We start from the raw sequence: 16994 nt of genomic DNA, 5'->3' as shown, positions 1-16994 counted from the left end.
AGAGAGAGAGAGAGAGAGAGAGAGAATCCCAAGCAGGCTCCATGCTGTCTGTGCAGAGCCCAATGTATGGCTCGAATTCACAAAACCGTGAGATCATGAGCTGAGCTGAAACAGAGTCAGACGTGTAACAAACTGAGCCACTGAGGCACCCCTTAAAGTCCTCTTAGCCATTTNTTCTCAAGCTATTCCAAAAAATAGAAATTGAAGGAAAACTTCCGGACTCATTTTATGAAGCCAGCATCACGCTGATTCTCAAACCAGACAGAGCCCAGCAAAAAAAAGAGAACTACAGGCCAATTTCCTTGATGAATAAAGATGCAAAAATCCTCAACAAGATACTTGCAAATCGAATTCAACAGCACATGAAAAGAATTATCCACCGAGATCAAGTGGGATTCATTCCTGGGTTACAGGGCTGGTTCAATAATCGCAAATCAATCAATGTGATACATCACATCAACAAAAGAAAAGATAAAAACCTTATGATCCTGTCGATAGATGCAGAGAAAGCATTTGACAAAATACAGCATCGCTTCTTAATAAAGACCCTAGAGAAAGTCGGGATAGAAGGAACTTACTCTAACATCATAAAAGCTATCTATGAGAAGTTCTCAGCTAACATCATCCTCAATGGGGAAAAACTGAGAGCTTTCCCCCTGAGATCAGGAACATGACAGGGATGTCCACTCTCACCACTGTTGTTTAACGTAGTGCCGAAAATCCTAGCATCAGCCAGCAGACAACAAAAGGAAATAAAAGGTATCAGAATTGACAAAGAGGAAGTAGAGCTTTCACTTTTCACAGACGACATGATACACTACATAGAAAACCTGACAGACTCCACCAGAAGCCTACTAGAACTGATCCATGAATTCAGCAAAGTTGCAGGGTACAAAATCAATGTACAGAAATTGGTTGCATTTTTATACACCAACAATGAAGCAACAGAAAGAGAAATCAAAAAACCTATCCCATTCACAATTGCACAAAAAACCATAATATGCCTAGGAATAAACCTAACAAGAGATATAAGAGATCTGTGTGATGAAACTATAGAAAACTTATGAAGGAAATTAAAGAAGACACAAAGAAATGGGAAAACATTAACAATAGAACTCCCCTAGGACCCAGAAATAGCACTGCTAGGGATTTACCCAAGGGATACAGGAGTGCTGATGCATAGGGGCACATGTACCCCAATGTTCATTGCAGCACTCTCAACAATAGCCAAAACATGGAAAGAGCCTAAGCGTCCATCAACGGATGAATGGATCAAGAAGATGTGGTTTATCTATACAATAGAATACTACATGGCCATGAGAACGAATGAAATCTGGCCATGTGTAGCAACATGGATGGACCTTGAGGTGTTATGGTGAGTGAAAAAAGTCAGACAGAGAAGGACAGCTACCATATGTTTGCACGTATAGGAGGATTAGGAGGAACTTAGCGGAGGACCATGGTGGAGAAGAAGGGAAAAATAGTGGGGGAGAAGGAGGGAGGTAAACCATGAGAGACTCTTGAATGTTGAGAACAAACTGAGGGCTTATGGGTGCGGGAGAGGGGAAGGGTGATGAGCATGGAGGAGGGCGCTTTTGGGGATGAGCACTAGGTGTTATACAGAAACCAACTTGACAATAAACTTTTTTTTTGAAGTCCTCTTAGCCATTTTAATGGATATCCTCTATACTCATCAGTCAAATGATTCTAGAAATTTTAGGTAGGAAGACATTGTGAAGAAAATCTTTCAACTATCTCCTTTAACAGAAGGCCAAGGGATTTGCCAAAGTTCTATAATTATTTAGAGACAGCTTGGTTTGCAAACCAGGTGAGTTTGCCCTTAGTTGATCATTCCCTAAGTACAATTTTTTATGCAACTCTTTAGTAGAGTTCTCTCTTCTATGTTCTAAGGTCTAGGCCATTAATTAACAACGTTTCCAAAAATCAGTTAGAAGGACTCTTTTGTTTATATAAGAGTAAAGAAGAGAGAGATAAGCAAATATTCTAACTTCTTGCTGAAAGAGCCTGTCTCTGGGAAGTCTGGCACAATCGCCTTTCAATTGAGAAACCTCTCTAACACACAGCACGTCACAGCAACCTGTGCTCATTTGGAATTTTCCTGCTCTTGGTTACATTTGGGCACAGGCTATGTGAGCCGGCCCAGAGTTAAAACTCCTCCCAGAATTATGTCTTGTTTTCCTCTCTACATCCCATAAGATCCACATAGTTCGTCATCTGACCTGTACCTAACTTTACAATAGGCATTCTGGGTATGAATGTAAATAAGACGTGGTCCCTGACCTCACAGGAGTTATAATTCCGTGTACTCAGTTAACGATTATTGGCTTGAAGTAATTTAATTTCGTCTTTGGACATTTTCTCACAAGACAGTAGAGTGGTTGACAGAGAAGTCTTTGGAGTTGGACTTAAATTCTGGTTCTTCCACTTCCTGTCAGTGCTACTTTGGGCACGTCCTGTATGGCCTCAACTTCAATTGTCTAGTAACTTTTAATAGCTAATGGGCATTTTCCAAGTGTTGTACCTCTGTTTAGTCACTTATTCTTCAGATCAGCAATATGAGGTAGGGGATATTATCATTCCCACCCTACAGATGAAGAAATTGAGGCTCCAAGGTTTTAAGGAAATAAAAGGGGCAGAATCTGAATGTTCTATGCTTCTAACCACTGTTACACTGCCTCAAAATAGAGAGCAGAGAGCAGCAACAGGTGGCTGTGGCCGCGAAGTGAAATGATTTACAGTAAATGCCAAGCAGAGTGCCTAGCTATATAGTAAGCTTTCTGTAATAATAATGCTGATAATAATCAGATATTGATGCTTCTCAGTCACTGGAAATTTCATATGAGATCTTGTTTCATTCATCCTTCAGGAGGCTTAGATCCTAACAGTTCACCTTGGTTTTGACCATCTTTCTTCAGAATGCCTCCTCCCTGCTCATGCCTAATCTCGCGGTGTCCTATTTCAGTCATAGTGCTAAACAGCATGGAAAGTTCCCGGACATTCTTTAGATTGAACTGTCAGAGCCGACACTTGCTAAATGATATGTTTCTGCTCAAAACAAAATAAGGGGGTTTAACTAAGTGCTGGGCTTCTTACCCATGATGCATCGTAATCACAAATATTGCTGGCAGAGGCAGGAGGGGTCAGTGTGCTCACAAAGGCACATTTTGTTGCTCATGCAAACAGGATATTTCATTTCATACTAAAATTGCCCACTCTCCAAAGAAGCATCAAGCAGACTTTTTCTTTCTTACATCAATAAACACTTGTCTTCACACTTCCTTGGGCCTGTGGTCAACTTTACACTGTGATTGCTCAGCCTTTGATCTACTGCGGGGATGGTCTTCTCTGAGGCACCTAACTTCACCCAATGTGCTCCAGGGGTTCTGAAGTCTTGGGGACCCAGGAAGGCTGTGTCTCTGGTGGGAGTAAGTCATGCTGACTTCTGGCCACAGTCAACCCTGTGAAACTAAAGACAAAGCAAAGTATTTTCCCCACAGCAATTGTTTTTAAGTTTGTTTTTCAGAAGTGGCAATAGTTATAAAATATTGGTTGGGGCTAAAGCTTAGGTGTCAAACAAATACTGCGAGGCATGTGCCATGATGGAATAACTCACCCTGGAAAGCATTAATGAATGTGGGCAAAGTCCTTCTCTGAATTTATCTCTTTTTATTCTGATTAGTGTTTGAACTAAGAGGCACTTTGCATGATCAATTCAATTAATATGCATTTTATTCATTTTCGTGTTCCTCCAGCACAGTCTGTGATATCAGTGAGATTCTCAAATATTTGTGGAACTAAAAACATGACACTCAAGAGGGTGCAAAACTTAATAAATAAATATATTTATAACCCATGAACCCATGAACCGTGGGATCATGACCTGAGCTGAAGTCAGACGCTTAACTGACTGAGCCACCCAGGAACCCCTAATCTTCCAATTTAGAAGACACACCAATCAAGACTACCAAATTTAATTATTGGGAATGATAAAGGTGAGATAATGCTCATATTTGCCAAGACATTAATTAGTTATTCGATAAGCACAAACAAAATTTGTTCTAGTCATGAGGTAGAAAGTAAACATAACTTTGTATGGAAAGTAGTGTCTGCAAAATATAGTGGATACTATTGCATTAATGGCAGGGAGACCTGGGTGAGAATTCAACTCTACCACTTTTGGGCTGAAAAATGTGACTACACTTGAAAAAATTGTAAGTTTATTTATTTTTAGAGAGAGAGAGAAAAAGAGCATGCGTGTGCACCAGTTGGGGAGGGGCAGAGAGAGAGCCCCAAGCAGTCTCTGTGCCATCAGCTCAGAGCTTGATGCAGGGCTTGATCTCACAAACTGATCTCACAAACCTGATTTTGCAAACTGAGCCAAAATCAAGAGTCAGGTGTTTCACTGATGGAGCCACCTAGGTACTACTGTATTTGAATTTTTTTGCAATCATGGGCACTAACAATCAGGATAGACACACGTTGTTTCTTGGACAATGAGAGGAGATGCTGACCCTAAATTCCAGCAGAGTTTGCCATGTGTCTACCAGTCCATCCAAGAGGGGTTTCAGAGCTGATTGACCATGGTGTTTCAGTCTCCTGTCTCTAAGTAGCAGAATTGTCCTGTGTTGGTGACTCTCAAAACTGGGTGCTTATTTGAATCCCTTGGGAGAGTTTCAAAGAACGTACTGAATCAGAAACTCAGTTCTGGAATTTGTTTAAAAAAGGATTCGTTGTTAATTAATGATTAGCTTAGTTTGGAATCATGAACTAGACAATACCAGAGTTCTGATTCAGTCCTAAAATGTTATAATTCCTAACAGGATAAATAAGTAATAGAGAAAATATCAGTATATTTGAGGTAGAAATAGATATTCTTCCCCTTTACAGTGTTAGAAATAAGTAGAAAATTTTACCAGAAGCCTGACTTGTACCAGATACTTCAGGACTTGAAATAACTTCTCAAGCTTTAATTAATTTCATGGCAGTGAATTTTAAAGATGGTGGTATCCAGGTGGAAAATATGGATGAGAAGAGAAGAGAGTTTTGCTGCCCAATAAGGCTCTATCAATGTTATGTGAACCATGACAATTTATATCTAAACAATCTTATAAATCAAACAGCTTAGGGAAGGTGTAATGAACAAAAATTTGAGATACAGATTTTTGGAAATCCTTGTCTGACACTCCAACAATTCCTTAGACACCATGTTCTTACCTTCAGTCTAACAACAATTAGGGCACTAGACTGGTTAAGAATTTTGTTCAAACACTTTGAGAACTTAGCTGTTGACTACTCTTAAGGTAGGAGAAACATGAGCATAAAGTAGCTTCTTTGAAAGAAAACCATTAGTTAATACTCAGAAGCTATTTTCTTGGTTGTTTTAGTTTTAGTAATTTCAAAAATGTATGAATTACAGAGCAATAGAACCCTAGACTTGATTATACCAGTAGCGTGTGTGTGTGTGTGTGTGTGTGTGTGTGTGTGTGTATGAAATACTGAAGCAAATGCCAGGAAAGTAGCTAAAAGTAGAATAGTGGATCAGGAAAAGCTAAGTTGTTGTTTTTCTAACTTTATTTGTACATACATATTTAATTAAAATGGAATCGGCATAAACCAAAAAGAAAAAAAATTAGGATAAAGAGTCACTACCATTTTGTTTGTATGGAGGGGCCAGGAAATGGAACAAATTGCCTGAAAAACATCCTAAGACCACCCCAAAGCAGGGTTATATAATGTTAAGAGTAAATGACAAAATTAGATACTATTCCACTTAGTCTACAAATGAAAAAAGGGAGTCAAAAGTTTGTCCTAGTTGGTATAAGAAGTTTTACATTTGCTATATAGTGATTCATTTATCAGAAAGTAATACTGGTAACCTTTAGAAGAAAAAACTTTCCATGACACAATGACTAGAAAATCTCAAATACAACTAAGCAGCTATGCCATAGCTCAGAATGTACCATTAAATTGTTCTGGTCTAGTGGACATTTCCATTTAATATAGAACTGCATTCTGGGTTTTAGAAAGGCAGCAGTAGTTGTATTTTGGCTTTAATTCTACATTCTTAACAGTTAAAGTGATAGTTTAAGCATGTTAAGTAAAGGTAGTTACAATTTAATGATTATCAACACAATCCCTTGCACCCAACATACACTATGTAATGCTTACATAGAATGAAACCAGTGTACTTAATAGGTGTTTTACACACACACATGCACACACACACACACTCACAACTAAAAAACAAACATTAAAAGCAGTCATTCTAGAGGCTCCTGGATGGCTCAGTCGATTAAGCTTTTCCGACTTCAGCTCAGGTCATGATCTCATGGTTTGTGGGTTCAAGTTCCACATCGGGCTCCATGCTGACAGCTCAGAGCCTAGAGCCTGCTTCAGATTCTGTGTCTCCTGCTCTCTCTGTCTCTCCCCCACTCAGGCTCTGTTTCTCTCTGTCTCTCAAAAATAAAGAAATAAATATATATTAAAATTAAAAAAAATAAAATAAAAGCAGTCATTCTATATGTACTATGGTAACACATTAAAATGCAATTATATGATAGAAGTAAAGTAACATGAGCAACACCACTTGATTTGTAGGATAAACACCACTAGATTTGTAGGTAACTGTTTCTAACACAGAGTTAAGCCTGTATCAGTCATTGTAATCATAACAGCTTGTAAAAGCGTTGGGTTTCCAGAGAAACTTTTCAATGAAAATCAATAAATGTATCCAAATTTTTACATCTGTAAAACTAGGATAAGACTACAATGATCCTGGAGTATGAACAAGATAAACAATCAAAACAGTAAGATTCCAGCCATAATATAAAATATTCTTTGTAAGCATATACTGTCTAGCTCTCAGAATGCTTCATGTACATAATATAAAGTTAAGTTCACCAAGAAGTAAACTGGAGAAGTCCAGTGAAGTTTCCACTGTGCCATGATTTTTTAATGTTTATTTAATTTTGAGAGAGAGAGAGATTGAGAGCACGCTCATGCGCCCGCATGAGTGGGCGAGGGGCAGAGAGGGAGACACAGAATCCGAAGTAGATTCCAGGTTCTGAGCTGTTCACACAGAGCCTGACTCAGGACTCAAAACCATGAACCATGAGATCATGACCTGAGCTGAAGTCAGACACTTAACCACCTGAGCCACCCAGGCACCCCTCAATTGTGACATGATTTTTAAACCTCAGGAATAGTGTGATGCATCAGGCTTTTCATAATGCTAGGTGCCATACATTTAATAATATAAAATGGATATTGTACTTGAATAATATATTCAAAGACAAAAGTAAGCATGATTCCAAGGGTAACTATAGTTTCTCATGTTGACAATATGTTTATAGTTTCAGAGTCCATCAATCCAATGACATTCTGCCCATGAACTTTACAGATGCTATGTTCTGTGAGAAGACCATTTCTGGCTGCAGAACTATCTTTCATTATGGATGTTATCTTTCCATTTTTATTTTTTAAAAACTTTTAATGTTTATTTTTGAGAGAAAGAAAGACAGAGTATGAGTGGGGGCAGGGCAGGGAGAAGGAGACACAGAATCTGAAGCAGTTCCAGGCTCTGAGCTACCAGCACAGAGCGTGACATGGGGCTCGAACTCACTAACTGCGAGATGGTGACCTGAGCCTAAGTCGGATGCTTAACTGACTGAACCACTCAATCTCCATCTTTCCATTTTTAAAGATAAAGCCAACATGTCCAGTACTATCCTTATGCATGGCAATTGTGCGTTCAAAGGGTCTGTGATGGAACAGTCAGTAATCTTCTCTCCAAAGGCCTATTTGAGCACCTTGTGCATCACCAAGCTCCAGCCTCTGTACAGTTTTCCGAGCTGATTCCAAACGTTTCCAAGCCAAGTTTTCCAAGTACTTGGCTTCTAAATCTCAGACCAACCAATGAGGCTGGAGACTTTGCCTGGAACAGCTGAACGAATATACCATTATTATTGATTTAAGCCTGAGCCTAATTTTCCCATCTTGATCCTTAACACAAAATGACTTCCAAAAACCCTTGCTTCATTTCTGCTCTACAAATTCCAACATTGTTGCCAGTTACAGGAGCCACCAAATTCCTTCTGGAAGGTCTTGCTACCAGCTACCCCTGAACTGATGCTCCAGGGACCAAGGCTGTATTTTCACAGATTTCTTCTTCATTAAAACTCGGGCTGTGTACTAAGAGAGCTCTGGATGCAGTTTAGTATGGAGAGTTCCTTCTAGAGAGATGGGAGCAGAAGCTTCAGACAAAATTGCTGCTTTGGCAGCATTTGCAGAAAAGGCAGTTTGAGCCTGAATTACTTTGTCTACTTGCAGGTCTTCAAGAGATGGGTTGAGACATTTTTGCAGGACTTTTTCTAGGTCCCAAGGCCTGCTCACTGCCATTTCCTCCAAGTAGCTGGCACAGACTTCTGAGAGCAGATGAGAGAAGAGTCGCACCTACTGTTGGCTTAAAAAAAAAAAAACAACAAAAAAAAAACTTTTGATGGGGCACCTGGGTGGCTCAGTTGGTTAAGCGTCCGACTTCGGCTCAGGTCATGATCTTGTGCTTGTGGATTTGAGCCCCACGTCGGGCTCTATGCTGACAGCTCAGAGCCTGGAGCCTGTTTCAGATTCTGTGTCTCCCTCTCTCTCTGCCCCTCCCCTGCTCATGCTCTGTCTCTGTTTCAAAAATAAATAAAAACTATAAAAAACTTTTTAAAAAAACTTCTGAACTTACTGGAAGTAATTTGAGAAAAGTAGAACTTGAAGACATTAATTATAGGTATATACTCTGTGAGTATATACAGGTATATATATACAAGTATATACAGTTTTGGAACTTAAAATAATTAATGACATTTACAAATAAATAAATTAATAATAATTAAACCTATATGTATTAAGTGTTAAATGAATATTTGATATTTTTTACAAGTACATCATTTATTTCAATTGTGTACATGGCAATAACCTAAATGTTTATTAGAAGGCTGGGTGGTAAACATGAAACAAAGTAGATGTATATTTATTTATAATAGAAACTTTTAAATTCTATACTTTAAGTTAAAAATCAGACTACTGAACATCCTTTATGGTATAATCTCATTTTTATCCAATTATACATTCTATCTAAGCTCATATAGGAATCTAGAAAATTATTCTTTAAAATGTTTGTAATGTTTGCCCCTGGAGAAAACTCACCACTGCATCTGAATAAATTGACTGTGTCAAACTTTACAGAAATTATAATGGGCACATGTTTCATAAAGACATTCAAGGATGTGATTTCATGCACAAAGGACTGTGACAAATGTTGCACCTCTCTGCTGAGGCCACGGCCACAGGAACTGGGTTCACATGTGTGCTTGCAAGACGATACTGGCTGTCACAGAGAGCTGTCCAATGAGATGTATGCTGATTCAGCCACTCTTAGGTAGTATCTCATGTGGCTAGAATAACTCAGGGAGTAAGTACAAGGAGTGGACTAGTATCTAACCTATGAACCCGTGCCAAGGTTGGCAGCCTGGGAAAGGGAAGACAGCACCAAGGCCTTTTTGTGTCCCCAGAGTTGCCTGCCTTCTTATGGCTTGGGAAGCAGGTGTCATTTCCTATTTTAAAGTGAGCCAGAGAGAAAAAAGGAAGACAGATTCAGAGGCTCATGTGGAAAACATCTTTAGCCCTAGACTAGTGTGAACAGGGTCTCTGAGATGGACAAGTATCTTCTGAAGGTTGAGGGAAGTCATTTTCTGGTATATGTGTCATATCTTGCCTTACGTGCTTGAATATTTGGACCTAAAGTTTCCATAATGTTGACCTACCAAGACTTAATTTACAGACTATTTCAAAAACCACATTGTTACAGTTGTTTGACTGATAGGATACTTTCAAAGAAAATGACAACCTAGCATTTATTTTATGGAAAATTATACTTTGTGGCTTATAAGTGCAGATATTTTAAACGATAGGTCTCATGGTTGCAAATCGTAGATTTTATGCATCCTCACAGGAAAAATATGTGCTGTAGGAGTGAAAACTTTACAAGCTGATTTGAAAATAGTTTGGCAGCTGGCATATAATTTCAACACAGCTTTAATCAAAAAATATGTTCTAACAAATTGGCAGGAAAACTTGAGAAGAGTAAGTCCTACAAACATGACGAGCTGACTGTAGTGCTTCAGTTCCTATGGCTGGAGCCCGGAATATCAACTGTCAGTTTCTCTCAAAGAAACAAGCACCAGTGTCAGGAAGTCCTTTTGTCCACCTGAAGAAACAGGATAGGACAGTTTATGATGCTTTGTTAGTTTGGCTTTCCTGGATACAGCCATTTGATGGTCTCAATCATTTCTATGTGCTGTTTTTATGTTGAGTTAAATGGAGTTTTTTCCATCCTTCTATGCATGTTTTTGTTTGTATAGGAGTGGACATCATACATCTGACCCCAGAGTTGCTGGTCAGAGATTCTCCACCTACCTGGAAATGAGTTCATTCTTCTGGCAACTCTGTACTTCCCAAACTATAATTACACAACTTAGAGTCATGTACAATCTTGGACCTGTAAAGGATAATCTATGTATTCTATTCTTATCCCAGCTTGTCACAGATACATTAAATAGGGTCCCAGAGAAGTCTGGAGTGTGCTCAGGGTTCCAGAGCCAAATCAGCAGTAGGGAAAACCTGAGACTGAGTTCTGGCTCCCAGGCCTGCAGTTTTGTTGGGTGGTTTCTTTGTCATTGTTAGATCTCATTTTGAGAGCTAATATCTTTTTTCTCCTTTCACCCAGTACAGCAGGAGGCTGTTTAAAATGGATTTGTAGTAAATCAGAAAAACCTTTTAAGTCATTCAAGATGATGCAAAATGAGAGAGACACACCTGTACCCTGCCAGAGGGTTGTGCCAAGAACACTTCCAGCCCTATAATGATGTTTGAAGTCTTGGTCTCTGCTTCTCTTCTCTATGTCCATCTACCATGTTTGTCCTTCAGAAGCACAGCTGTGGGCTGAAGACCCCTTTGCACCTCTGCCTTCCCTTCACATGGGGCAGTTGATTTATTCTAATCAAAAAAACATGCACATATTGCATATATATATTTATCTTTTTTGAGTTTGCAACATTATGGTAATTTCTCTTCATTAGACCAATGTTTATATGATTTACAGCAATTGCCTTTAGTTCTGAGAATACTTCTCAGACCCCCAAGCAAACATCAAAGAAACTGACTGTAATTTTAAACTCAGTCAGCAGTAAATGCTCTGTTCCTATGTCCTATGTGTCCACAATGATGCATTTTGATGAGAATAAAGGAACAGCATTTCAGATATCTTTCAGTTTCCAAATTTCCACTGGCCTACATTAAAGGGACTATGGATGCTCTTTCTTCTTTTAATAAGCTTCCTATCTTTGTGTGTTAGATATAGAACCTGGGGAATTAGAAATGGTGCCAATGGCTAAATTTCCCAATAAGAATGATTTATAATGAGGGCTTACATCAATTTGGCTCCATTTCTGCAACTTATGGGACAAGATAATCTCCCTGCCTCTTTCTGCTGTAACTCTTGAGGTATTTCCGAATTTTCATCATTACAGTGATGCTGACATATTCAGAAGAATGCTGGACTCACTCTCTGAATTCTGTCATTTGATGGTTGGAAAGGCCTGTCATCAGAACACACCCAAGTCATCATGTAAGAGTTACAGCTAATATCTAGTCCTCATTGTCCCGAGAAACAAAAATCATCTCACGTCTGTGCAGTTGAGGGAGCAGGACCTCTTCTGACCTCTGGCACTAGCCCTGGTAGGGAACAACTTGCACCTGCAGGAAGACACCAGCTTGAAGAGGTGGCGGTGGGGGAGGGGCCAGAGTCTCTAGTTCTGAGGAGAGCATGGCAGTACAGTGCAGCTCTGTGAACTGGGGTCAGTGTTGGGGAACAGTGCAGGGGTCCTAGGGGAGTGTGCTGGACATTCAGAAGCAAGGGCCATTGGGGTCTCTGGAGGCAAAGGCTTCTGAGGTCTTATTCTCCTTTTTCTCCGTGGAGGTGACAGCTAAGCTGAGGCGAACCTCTTGTCATTGGGTTAGGCATAGTTCACTCGGAGGGGCAGTGGAGCTGGAGAAAGGGGTGCATGGAGCTGCTGTGGCATCTGGGACTCGGGGCACAAGAGCAGTAGCTGCAGTGGTGGAGCTGGTCTGAGAGATCCAAGAGTGTGTAGACCACCACTGAGCCTCTGGGGCTCACCACCTGGGCTCAGGTCTGGGGCTGTGGGTGAGAGGTAGTGGTAGCATGGGCCCAGGAATGAGGACACAGCAGTGACTTGGGCCCAGGGTGCGAGGTGCGGCCCCAGTGCAGCCCCAGGAATGGCAGGTCAAAATCGTGACTTAGGACGCAGGGGTTGGGCAGCAACACAGCATCAGCACGGTTCTGTAGATGGTGAGGACTTGTGGGTTCCCAATCCCAGAGAGTGTGGGGCAACGGCAAGTCAGGCCCCAAGGGCAGGTCTCACCACAGCAAGGGCTCTGGTCTCAAGGGCTTTGGGCTGTTCCTTTGACTAGGGGAAGCTTTGGTGTAGACTATGGCACCCTTGGTAGCAAAGACTGTAGGTGTCTGCCCGGTGTCACCTCCAAAGGTGCTTTTTGAATAAATGTACTGTAGTCAATAAATGCAGGTGATGAATTCTTTTTAAAAAATTTTTAATGTTTATTTTTCAGAGAGAGAGAGACCGAACACGAGTGGGTGGGGGGAGGGGCCAGAGATAGAGGGAGACACAGAATCTGAAGCAGGCTCCAGGCTCTGAGCTGTCAGCACAGAGCCAGATGTGGGACTTGAACCCATGAACCATGAGATCATGACCTGAGCCGAAGTCGGATACTTAACCAACTGAGCCACCCAGGCGTCCCATTAAATGCCTGTGATGAATTCTTAACAATATCTTTATTTTAGGACAATTTTAAATGTATAGATGATTGTGAAAATAATGCAGAAAGTTTTTATATACCCAATATCCAGCTTAGAGCCTAGAGTCTGCTTCAGATTCTTTCTCCTGCCCTCTCTGCCCCTCCCCTACTCTCTCTCTCTCTCTCAAAAATAAATTTAAAAATACAATTAAAAAGTAAAAATGAAAACGAAACCTGGCGTGATTGTTCTTATACTGCTGAGCTCTCCCCTAGAGCAGATGCCGCATGCTGTCTCCTTTCTTGCCATCTCACATGAGATTTGTCTGGAATAGGGGCCTGTAGCAGTGTGACAGGCATCCTCTGTGGCCCCCTGGCCAGAGTTTGCAAATGATCGCAGCTCACCACAACTGACAAGCCCATCACAGAAACATTTTGAGTCTTACTTATTGACTTTTGGGCTTCATGTGCATATGCATGAGTGAGACACACACAGGGTTTACTGGTGAAAACTGTATCTACTATCAAAGATTCCATCAAGTATCTACAGTAGCACCTAGAGTCCCTCCTTCTAGAGAGGAAAACACTTTGTTCAGTGTGAAATAAAAGCCCCAGAATCTTCTAGATTTGGTTGGGATTCTAGCTCACCATTTAATGGACTGTGTTATTTCAGTTTCAAAAGAAAAAATTTCGTGAAAATCCCACTGTTACTTTTAGGGAACCCATACTAAAAATAAATCAACAATGCTTGGGGAAAAGCAAAGCAAATTTCACTTTATGCTATGGTATCAGAAGTTTAGTTACCAGATTATTAGTTAAACTAATGAATAATGACTGTTTATTGCCTCTGCATCAGTTATTGTACTAGCCACAAGACAGCAAATATGAACAAAATCAATTATGATCATTTCCCTCGCGTATTATACTGTCTAGTGAGAAAAATATGTACTAATAAAATAATCACAAATGCAAATAAGTAAATTTTCTATGATAATAAAATTAATAAAAAGATAAGTACAGGAAACTATGAAGTATATAAGGGGATTTGAATTAATCCTGATCATTAAAGGATCCCCAATGACAACCTTAACTACAGGAAGCGGGGCAGGAGGAGAGTATTCTTGGCAGAGAGAGTAACAGCATAGAGAAAAGAGAGAGAAACAGAGCAAATGGGGGAAAAACAAACAAACAAACATACATACATACAAATCCAGTTACATCTGGAGTTCTGGAGCCTTCAGCTGTGGCTCATGTAAACTTTATGCAGGATATTCATGACTTGGAGTCTATCCTGAGGATGACAACCAGGATGATGGGGTCACAGAAGCTATAACATTCTAGGAATGTTTGAGGAAACCTGGAAACAGTCTGGGGAAAAGTTGAATGACCTTAAATAGTCTCAACTTTCGATGAAAGAAAATAAAGATTTATCTGCATTGCTTCCATTGGCAGCTAAAAAAGTAACAGGCAGAACATGAATGCAGATGGGTTTTCAATCCCACACAGGATTACCATTAGGATAAATCTGGTTGAAATTTCTCAGAGTTCCCATATGTAGAATTCTACATAATGCCATGAAATATGTTTTTCTTTTACTATAATTTTTAGACTTTTTTATTCTTTCAAAATTTGATATGAGTGTTTTGTTTTACAGAACACATAATCATTTCTCTGAAATCCTTATCTACTTATTTTTTCTATACCTTTCCTCAAAAAGGTAGAATCTCAAGTTTCTATTCTTGGGAGCAAAACTTAAATGAAGTCATTCATTGAAGCCATTTATTTGTTTTTTTCATTATTTTTTAAAGATAGTTTTGGAGTGCCTACTATGTGCCAAGTATTACGCTAAATACTTGTAGTAGTAATCAAGGCTGATATCCTTGATAAATAATTCTGGGTCTGCTTGCCATTTCTCAGACTTGAGGTTCAAGACTCTGTTCTAGTAGAGTTCCTATGTTTTTCTCTAAGCAACCAGAACTGATCTCTTTCTAGTTGTATTATATTGATGTGATACAGCCTCTTAATTTTGTTCACTCTCTGGAGAGTAAGAAAGTTGGTACACACTGTAATCTCACCAGTCATTGCCCGCAAGTCAATACCAGGCCACCATTTTACCCTGGTGAGCTCCTCAGCCTCACTACCAACTTTGAGGATGCCTTAGTGCAGACAGCACCTAGAAACTAAGAATTGTTTACTGCCTTTTATAGGGAAAGAGAAACTCAAGTTCTGATATATTCTAAATTCTGATCTTTGGGTTATCTTTGGCTACATTAGTATCTAAAATGTAAAAAAAAAAAAATCTTGCTGACCAAACTTTGTAATCTTTTTATGCAATAAAATGGCAAAGAATATTTTTAGTACTTCATTTCACTCATTCAACAAATATAATTCTTAAATTTTAAACATTTTAAAAATGTTTGTTATTTATTTTTGAGAGAGTACACAAGCAGGGGAGGGGCAGAGGGAAAGGGGGACAGAGGATCCAAAGCAGAATGGGCTCTGTTTTAACAACAGAGAGCCCAATGCAGTACTTGAATTCACAAACTGTAAGATCATGACCTGAACCGAAGTTAGACACTCAACTGACTGATCCACCCAGGCGCCCTCAACAAATATAATTCTAATCAAACTCACACTGGTTGATGATCTTAATTCTAATTTACTGCCTTTCCCTGAAAACATCACAAAAGGATAGTTTTGCTTGTTGGCATAATGTACTACATTCTGGAGTATTAAGAGTTACATTTTTCTTGGTTTTCTATTAGAAATTCAAAGTTAAAGCCTTGTCCAAAAAATATAAAATTGATTTATGCTATAATTCTCTTTGATCTGGTGAATATCAGTTGTTTTAATGTCAAGAATGAAAAAGCAAACAAAGTAGTCTTGCGGTTATGTGAATGAGCTAGCACAATGCACCATGCTCTCCTCCTACAGCCTGGGACTTATCCTCCTCATAGAGCAGGCTTTTTAAAGCTCTGATGCCACCATCTGGGCTTTGCAGTGAAGGAAATACATCACAAGTGACTTTTCAAAAACACATTCATTTCAAATATATACTTATCTGTGAGTTACAGTTAGAAAAAAATATCATCATCTACAGTTTTATTTATTTTGCAAATTCTACCAAGATCCTAAGGCAAATGATGTCACAATGAAATGAATTTTGGTTCTGCAATCAGGAAGACTGGGATTGAGTCCCCACTCTTGCACTTACTACTGTGAGACCACAGACAAGTAACCCTCTCTTTCTTTGTTTCCTTATCTGCAAAATACAGTACCTAATAAATTGTTGTTTCAAGATTGAATGAGATAAGGTATGTAAACTACCTGGCACATAATAAGTGCTCAATAAATGGTATATTAATACCATTGATATTAACATATTTTAGCACTTTTTTATCCTGTCTAGTGTTGATTATATCTCATTTATGTATCAAAAGTTACATCTTAGATTGTTATTACTATTTCTACCCTAGGAATACATATAAAATAAAATTTGTCTTATAATTGCCTCTTCTTTTTTTTCTATGGATGAAATATGAAAACGAATTTAAGAGAAAAATAATTCTTGAATATTATTGGCCCAAATCAAAGTAATTTACATGAAATAATATCTAATATTTCATTTAGAGGAATCAAGGTTATGTGTCAACTCTTAAATCTGATATATAAAAGCTATTAAGCAGGTGAGGAGGTTTAAATCCTTAAACAGATCACAGTGCTCTAAGATTGGATAACAAGATACAAATGAACAAAGGGTTCCAACTCTTGGAGCCTTGGATGGGGTTTCCAAGTTAGGCAAATAATAAATTATACAATGCCAGTATACGGAAACACATACCAGCAGCTTAGTGAAGGTGTCTAAACTGGAAATACAAAATAAAATATCTTTAAAAAGAGAGAAATACAGAATACAAATAAATATCCCATATAATCCCACTCATGAAACAACTGTTCTCAATTTGTTTTACAAATCACAGAATCGATATATGGACATGAATGGAGAGACAGACTATTATCAAAAATAACATGAGCCTGGACATACTGCTTTACACCTTGCTTACATTACTCACACTGTACTGTGGATGTGGTTCCTA

General features: G+C 39.1%; 1 pseudogene; it reads right to left on the bottom strand.

The window, feature by feature from the left end:
• Positions 1 to 7209: 7209 nt before the first annotated feature.
• Positions 7210 to 8418, bottom strand: LOC144226763 (syntenin-1-like; annotated as a pseudogene).
• Positions 8419 to 16994: the final 8576 nt, after the last annotated feature.

This window comes from Crocuta crocuta, unplaced genomic scaffold (assembly GCF_008692635.1).
Source record: "Crocuta crocuta isolate KB4526 unplaced genomic scaffold, BGI_CrCroc_1.0 scaffold750, whole genome shotgun sequence".
In the NCBI taxonomy this organism is placed as follows: Eukaryota; Metazoa; Chordata; class Mammalia; order Carnivora; family Hyaenidae; genus Crocuta; species Crocuta crocuta.
Note: the sequence above shows the minus strand (reverse complement) of the source record. Positions and strands in the feature narration are given on the sequence as shown.